This window comes from Palaemon carinicauda, chromosome 7 (assembly GCF_036898095.1).
Source record: "Palaemon carinicauda isolate YSFRI2023 chromosome 7, ASM3689809v2, whole genome shotgun sequence".
In the NCBI taxonomy this organism is placed as follows: Eukaryota; Metazoa; Arthropoda; class Malacostraca; order Decapoda; family Palaemonidae; genus Palaemon; species Palaemon carinicauda.
The window spans coordinates 152,330,200-152,340,143 of NC_090731.1; positions in this window are offsets into that span (position 1 = coordinate 152,330,200).

Consider the following 9,944-nt stretch of genomic DNA (forward strand, 5'->3'; position numbering starts at 1 on the left):
AATGTGGAAATCTATTTTTGAATAACTATCTAATCCTTTCTTCCCCTGAATACCACGGCACTAAGATAGAACAAAAGATACATTAACTGTCTATTCAAGTACACCGGCTTTACGATAAAACAGAGGAAATACAAAGAACTACTTTTTTACATTTTCCCCGGATTTTTTCGAATTTTTATCCAAGCAAACAAATCCATAGACACCCTAATAAAGAATGCACACATTCATATGCCATCTATATATATATATATATATATATATATATATATATATATATATATATATATATATATATATATATATATATATATATATATATATATATATATATATATATCATGGATTTTGCATGTCCATTAAAGGGACAAGGAAGATTGGAACAGTTATCTATTAAGAAATCAGTTGAGATACGTTAATACATGATGACAGTCTACATATTATACACAAGGAAGATAGATTTTTTAGTAAATAAATGAAAACTATATCAAGTTCGTCTCATAGGGCACTGGTGATAAATATTTTTTTGCAAAGGATTCTGGCACAATTTTGGCCAGGCCTCAAAAACAGTTCTGATAGTTCTAATAGTCGAGCCAATAAGAATATATCCTACATAGAACCACATCCAAAAACTCACCTACACATACAAACATACATTTATTCATGAATATAAACATACAGTATAAGATAAATTATGTGTATGTATGTATACGCAAATATATACATATATATATATATATATATATATATATATATATATATATATATATATATATATATATATATATATACATATACATATAGTATGTATATATATATATATATATATATATATATATATATATATATATATATATATATATATATATATATACTACAAAAGAAAACTTAAAGTAGTTATATACTCTATATACTCACCACGGTCCAGATATATATAGACCTTGATACTCACCAATTTTTAAGAAAGTCGGTTATATTCACCGGTGGTATTTTTCCCAACTAATGCGCAATTAATTATCTTAATCCTGTTATTTATCTAATTTTATACTATGTCATAATTAGAAGAAGTTTTTAGATCAAGAAATATAATATTTCACAGGACTAATTAGTCCAGAAAGAAAGTCTAGTTTATTTATTGTACTTAAGGAAGCCTCACATGCAGCTATAAGAGATATTTCCCTTGATATAAATACCATGAGAGAGAGAGAGAGAGAGAGAGAGAGAGAGAGAGAGAGAGAGAGAGAGAGAGAGAGAGAGAGAGAGAGAGAGAGAGAGCAGAGTAATACAATGATATTTAGTTGAACAAAAAGAAGTATTCTATTGATTAAAAGGCAATATTTTTTAATTATTTTGTTAGTTGAAAAATAAAATATTAAGACGAAGAACTGTATTATATTAATTCGTCGAAAGTAGACACAAATAAAAACTTTCTTACTTAATCATAAAATGTAAAATGAATAAGCACTAAAGAACATTTTTTTAGATCAAAAGCTTATTGTTTATTTAAAAAGTCAATTCTAATTTACTCTTATGGTATTACAGATAATTTTTTCAAATATGTGACCATAGCCAGAGAAAAAATGATCATTATAAGGTACTGATTATTGAATATCAAAAGAAGTGATGTTAAAAATGGAGAAATTGGAAAGAAGATTATTATCAATGCATTTAAGAATGTAATTTCTTACCTATATGAAACAAGTGAAATATAAGTGGTAAAAAGGAAAAGAAAATCTTGAATAAATGTATGGAACTTGATTATATATATATATATATATATATATATATATATATATATATATATATATATATATATATATATATATATATATATATATATATATATATATATATATATAAACAAGTGAAATATAAGTGGTAAAAAAGGAAAAGAAAACCTTGAACAAATGTATGGAACTTGATATATATATATATATATATATATATATATATATATATATATATATATATATATATATATATATATATATATATATATATAAAGGCCTATATATAAGTATATACATATATGTATATATATATATATATATATATATATATATATATGTATGTATATATATATATATATATATATATATATATATATATATATATATATATATATATATATATATATCAGTGGCTGAGGACTATGAAGTGTGAAGTAGATGAGGATAAATGGAGACGTATCGAATTAAAAGCTCAAGATACAACAACTGGCGAAATCTAACGTAGGCCTTTTGCGTCTATAGGCGTAGGAGGAGATATATATATATATATATATATATATATATATATATATATATATATATATATATATATATATATATATATATATATATATATATATATATATATATATATATATATTCGACGTGGAAATGGGATCAGTTGACCAACCTTTTGATCAATAATAAACTGAAATGAAAATACAAATATAAAATTCTTTGAAGGAAATATAGACAATATGGACTGTTTCTAATTAAATCACTCCTCTTTATACTGATAATGTAACTAAGTATTAAACCTCTAATTCTTTAAATCCTATGTTTCCTACGTCAGCGCAAGACCATTCAGCAAACATATGACTGAGGAGAGAAGCCGTTTTTCATAACTGTAATAAAGTCTCGGATAGATGTTCTAAAAGTACGCACGAAAATACTGTTGGTTTTGTTTCATAATTTATATTATGATATATTTGTTTTGATTTTGTTTGTTAACGATGCTTGCGGTCATTATATTTGCAGTACCACTTTTTAAAGTTTTTATAATTTATCTTTTTGTTTATATTAAGATGTAAGTTTAGCTTTCATGGTTTTACTGATTCTATTCTTTTGTCTCGCGTGTAATACAACTGCAGAAGTAAGAAAAATATTATGTTCTGATCTAACAGAATATGCCAGGATAACTCAAATACCGTGACATTTCCCATCCCCTTACCAAATGAAAACAAGTTGGTAATATACATGACAAAGATTTGAAGCTTTAGAGAGAGAATTCTAAATGAAAAGGATGATAATTCTAAGATTGTGATATAAACTAATCATTTAACCTCTCAAACCTTCAGTCAGGCCACCTGTATTCATATCCGGCTCCTCCGTCTTGAGTCATGAGCTGTCCGAATTCCAAGGAAATCTAATAAAGGCTTTAAAGCTGTCTTACTCATCTTCCTGAATCAGAAACTGTCCACTAAGGACACTATCTTAGTTCCAAGTGACGTGTCTTTAATACGCACTGCGACATGTGAATAAATTCTGGAATAAATTTTTCTTTTCATAACATGTAACAATACCTATTTTCTTTTGTCCTGTGAGGATGGCTTCATGAAATCTATGGATCTCTAATAAAGATATAAGCTCTTTTATCCAAATTGAAACGACAATTATCATAAACAATGGTTCAACCTCAGCTTTTAGGGAGTTGGAAGTGATGAATTGAGTGTTGAAGGCATTTGCTACGTTATCTAAGGATTTCTTCTAACTGGCGTTTTGGCTACTACGTTCCTTTGAAGAGGTGCGTGTGATAGGTTTTGACCCCCCCCCCTCTCTCTCTCTCTCTCTCTCTCTCTCTCTCTCTCTCTCTCTCTCTCTCTCTCTCTCTCTCTCTCTTTCGTAAGCAGCAGTGCCTCTCACAAATCAGCGACCAACCACGTTCTTTTGAAGAAACTTGGACGCAGTAAATTTTGAAGCAGTCCTCAATTCTCTCTCTCTCTCTCTCTCTCTCTCTCTCTCTCTCTCTCTCTCTCTCTCTCTCTCTCTCTCTCTCTCTCTCTCTCTCTCTAGAAACTGAACATTACAGAAATCAAAACTGCGTAAGCTTGATAAAAAGAAATATATATTGAAGTCATGTAAGATACACCTTTTAATGAGATACGCCTACAACTCTGTACAAAAATATTTACCGCTTTAATAATATTCTGGAACAAAGAAATATGACAAATAAAAAAGAAAAATCCAGGAAACAAGAACGTAAAATTTCCGGAGGAAAATTGTTAAGAAGGAAATCCTGTTAATATGATTGCAATTTCACGAGTGCCCCCGTAAGCCAGGATATCCATCGTATTAATGACACAATGTTCCGAAGGGAAAATTAAGATACAAGAAATTTGGACGCCAAGGAATTTCGACTTACGTTTATGGTCTTGCATTTTATTTGATACTTTGACCTATCCTTATGTTATGAAGGGCAAAGGAATGAAATTATATATCATTAGCAGAAACTGTTTCCATGTCGTTTTCTTTGCTCATATTGTGATTTTGGTCTTGCATTATATTTGATACTTTGACCTATCCTTATGTTATGAAGGGCAAAGGAATGAAATTATACCTCATTAGCAGAAACTGTTTCCATGTCGTTTTCTTTGCTCATATTGTGATTTTGGTCTTACGTTATATTTGATACTTTGACCTATCCTTATGTTATGAAGGGCAAAGGAATGAAATTATATCTCATTAGCAGAAACTGTTTCCATGTCGTTTTCTTTGCTCATATTGTGATTTTGGTCTTACGTTATATTTGATACTTTGACCTATCCTTATGTTATGAAGGGCAAAGGAATGAAATTATATCTCATTAGCAGAAACTGTTTCCATGTCGTTTTCTTTGCTCATATTGTGATTTTGGTCTTACGTTATATTTGATACTTTGACCTATCCTTATGTTATGAAGGGCAAAGGAATGAAATTATATCTCATAAGCAGAAACTGCTTCCATGTCGTTTTCTTTGCTCATATTGTGATTTTGGTCTTACGTTATATTTGATACTTTGACCTATCCTTATGTTATGAAGGGCAAAGGAATGAAATTATATATCATAAGCAAAAACTGTTTCCATGTCGTTTTCTTTGCTCATACTGCTATTTTATTTTATTTGTGCAAAACGGGGATAAATTTCAGCTGTTGAGTTTTTTACCAGCTCAATATTTGTCCATTCATTTCTTACCGAGCAATGGCGCCATAAAATAAAATCAGATCCTGCTGATTATTTATACTCATATTTAGGAACATCGTTCATTCAAGTATGACACTGGCTCGGTGCCATGTGTCAGTGCCAACTTGTTAGCAGATATTGTTGATTTAATATTCGCTGGAATATTTTCGGCGCAAAGTGTGCACGAATTCTAAAATATATGATTAAAAGATTTTCAGTCAACGATGACCCAATTTAAGGAAAGAAACCTACACACACACACACACACACACACACACACACACACACACATATATATATATATATATATATATATATATATATATATATATATATATATATATATATATATATATATATATATGATAAATTTTGCACATTTTTACGTGTTTTTCATATTCAAATAAGCCATATATATTTTTGATATATTAATGTCTGGATTCTCTTAACGACCTCGGGATCAAAGCCCCAGGCGAAATCTCACAAAGACAAGAGCTTGGCTCCGGCCGGGAATCGAACCCTGGTCGGCAAGCTTATATAGACAGTGACTAACCCATTCGGCCGAATGGGTTAGTCACTGTCTATATAAGCTTGCCGACCAGGGTTCGATTCCCGGCCGGAGCCAAGCTCTTGTCTTTGTGAGATTTCGCCTGGGGCTTTGATCCCGAGGTCGTTAAGAGAATCCAGACATTAATATATCAAAAATATATATGGCTTATTTGAATATATATATATATATATATATATATATATATATATATATATATATATACATTATATATATAATATATATATATATATATATATATATATATATATATATATATATATATATATATATATATATATATATATATATATACACACACACACACACACACACACACACACATATATATATATATATATATATATATATATATATATATATATATATATATATATATATATATATATATATATATATATATATATACACACACACACACACACACACACACACACACACACACACACACACATATATATATATATATATATATATATATATATATATATATATATATATATATATATATATATACATATTCCCCTCCTCTTCTGACCAAAATTCACGATTTGACCTATATGATCATTGTCTCCAAAACTCTATGCATCTTTCAACATAATCGCTGCCTTTGTAACGATTGTTTAAAGATAATATTGTATAAAGAAAATGGGAAATTCCTGCCTCAGGTGTCAGAGAAAACGTTAGAATAATATGGGTAACTAATATAATAGCTTTGACTTAAATAGATCCTTAGATCCGAAAAAATGTCGCTTACGGAACCTGACTTCCTCGAATAAATAAAGAAAAATGACTTTTTAACTATCAAAGATTTTTTTGCGTTACAATAACTATTTGAAGAATAAATCATAGACTTTCTACTATCCAAAATTACATTAATTTCAACTTCGAAAATTCCAGCCCTGAAGTCGAAAGTTGCGCCCCTTTTATAAAGCCTACTTATATTCATAATCACATATCATGCCAACAAAATTACATGTTCATAAAGGTATAAGAAAAAGTAAAGAGACACAGTAAATAGTTATTAGATACAATCACATACACACAAATCTTCATGTTTGGACAGATACTGTAGGCTACCATTTAAGAATAAAAAAAGATTCAACAAAGAAGGGTTATGAAGCTGAATGTTGGGGTACGTCATGGAAATTCATCCCTTATAAGACTTTACAATATCTGTTGTGATAACGTAAGAGAGAGAGAGAGAGAGAGAGAGAGAGAGAGAGAGAGAGAGAGAGAGAGAGAGAGAGAGAGAGAGAGAGAGAGAGAGAGAGAGAGAGAGAGCAGAATCCCCATAGTGTTTTTACGAAATTTCAATCGTTAATACGCCTAACTATTTGTAGAGGAAAGCCTCAGTTTAGAGCTATATTATATATCTAGTTTTTGTTTTTTGTTAATCAAGATAATAATCCAGTGATGACGCACTTTCAGTTGCAGATACACATATCTATTTGTAGAGGAAAGCTCCAATTAGGCGGTATTTTATATACCTAGCTTTTGTTTTTTTAACTAGGATATAAATCCAGTGATCACGTTGTAAGCTATAATCTAAATCCCATCGACCAATAACAACTGTTATGATGTAAATAGCAAAATGAAATGTCAATTACATTTCCCAATTCCATTCTACTTCATGCAGTTTCACAAACATGTTCTATTCAGAATTCTGATTTACATTCTGGAATTATTTTTCTAAAACTCGTATGTCAAATTTATAGAACTAACATATATGAGTGATAAAAAAGTATGTTAAGGTTTTCCTGATCTCATTTACTTTGAATTAAGGGGAATAAAAATGAGTGTTATTTGAGCTGATTCGCTGGTTTTTTTGTTGACGATTGAAAAATGAGTTTGTTTCAAAAAGAAAAATGTTTAATGTCAGAAAAAAGTTAGTGATATATTGGACTCTACATTAATAGATATCTATTTATCTCTTTATTTATCTATCTATCTAATATATATATATATATATATATATATATATATATATATATATATATATATATATATATATATATATATATATATATATATACAGTATATATATATATATATATATATATATATATATATATATATATATATATATATATATACATATATATATATAAAGTGTATATATATATATATATATATATATATATATATATATATATATATATATATATATATATATATATATATATATATATATATATATATATATATATGGTACAAATAAGTACAATGCCTCGCTTCCTTATTATGCTAAAAAGGTTCTACAATGTTGAAAGGGGTTTATAAAACTTTATTTTTGCACATTGTGTACAATGAACTTTAAAGCTTTCGGCCATCATCTGTGAACTGGGTTACTAAAATGCTTATAGAAATACAAATCTGGTACCGATGTAAGGAAAAAAAAATATAAATATATAGACACTTCAAATACATAGCCACACAGTTAGAAACAGATTAAAAACTAATTCTATAACAGCTTCAGGTTGTTGGGCCCTTGTCCTTGCCAAAATTCTTCGAGATCTTCTGGGTGGTAGCCTATGTTGCGATGGTCACCATCCAACTGGATGTTCAGGTAGTTCTGATTGTTGGTCACTTGAACAATTTATTGAGGCTGCACCTGTGAAGGAGGAACAAGGGAGGAGGCATCTTCTTTCTTGACACATGTTATATTTACGGATTTTGCTTCACCTACATATTTCCTCACTGATGTTGACATCTTCTGTTATTCCTATGTTACCTTCAAAGGTCTTATTTAAAGAGATCACAGCTCCTTCCATCGTTATCTTCATTGACCTGTCATGACATCTGTAAATGACTTCTGCCTTTTCAAAATCAGTTTCATGGGTTTTCCCTTAAGTGTGTCGAGCTATGGCACTATACAGTACAGTAATAGTCCCCTGTTCCACAAGCTGCAATATGTTCCCCTTTTCTCTCTTCCAACGAGCGGCCGCTTTGCCCGATATAGCATTCCTGGCAATCCTAACATGGAATTACATATACCCCTATCTCCTCATCATCTTTACCAGGGTTGTTGTTTATCGGGTAATCATATACTGAAAAGCAAGGTTATATCTCGGTTTCTCTACACAAACTATCAGAGGAATTGGCGAGTTCTTTGTTGAAAGGATGCAGAAGAGATTTTTTTCTTAAACCAGGCTTATCCTTTTTTGTCAGGGGGATCAAAATATATCTTCCTCGCTTTTGTGCGGCAATTCTTTATAAAATATTTAAGGTAACATAGGTTCCCAAAGCTGTGTATTACAAACATAATCTCTTTACCAATATAAAGAGTCGCATAGGCAATATGCGCGGAAAAACAGATTTATTAAAACATTTAATTTAACTTTAACATCATATGTAAAGAAGTTAATAAATGAATTTGAATGCGTTCTCTTTCTAAAATCAGAAAATTTAAAAGACATTCACGTTGTCTCAATGAAAGGGTAATTGATTGTCCGTTTCTCTTGAGACTATCTTTTTGCTGATAAAATTAACCTTCAAATTAAAAAAAAATTGTAGATTCTACAGATGTCTTAACTAGTTCGTAGAACTTTCCTATGGGCAACGATTGAAGGAGCTGTGATCTCTTTAAATTTGACCTTTGACGGTAACAAGGGAACAACAGATGTCAACATCAGTGCGGAAATGTGTAGGTGAAGAAAAATACGTAATAATAGAAATATATGTGCCAAGTAAGATGCCTCCTCCCCTATTCCTCCTTCACAGGTGCAACCTCCCCAGATTGTTCAACATGTTCAACACAGATTGTTCAAGTGTGTGTGTGTAGATTGCCTTACCTTGTGTAAGACACGGGCTCTTGCGTTGGCAGCCCGTAAAATTGTTCAAGTGTCCAACGATCATAACTACCTGAACATCGAGTTTTGAAAAGGACAACCTGAAACGGTTATGTTATTAGTTTTTAGTCAGTTTTTAACTGTATGGCTATGTATTTGAAGTGTCTATATATTTACATATTTCTATTAAATCAGTATTTTTATAATTATTTCAGTGACCAAGTCCATAGATGATGGACTAAAATACACAGCTTTATACGCGTCTTACATAATTGTGGAACCGTTTTTAGCACGCGCACACACAGACACACATATACATATACATATACAGTACATATACTGTACATATACACACACATACATATACATACATATATATATATATATATATATATATATATATATATATATATATATATATATATATATATATATTCCTTTCCCATCACGCTCATCTCTCCATCCCTCAGATAGGGGGAGTGGGAGTAGTCATACTCTGGTGAGAGGATGGTACGCTTGCGTGCATATCTATATAAATATTTAGTAGCTATTTTTGACGGGTCGCGTGCACTAGTTCTATATAACCATATTTAGGCTTGGACGTTTAATCCCTCAAAGATAAAAAGAAAGACTTTGTAATTGGCATATATAAGCGTTT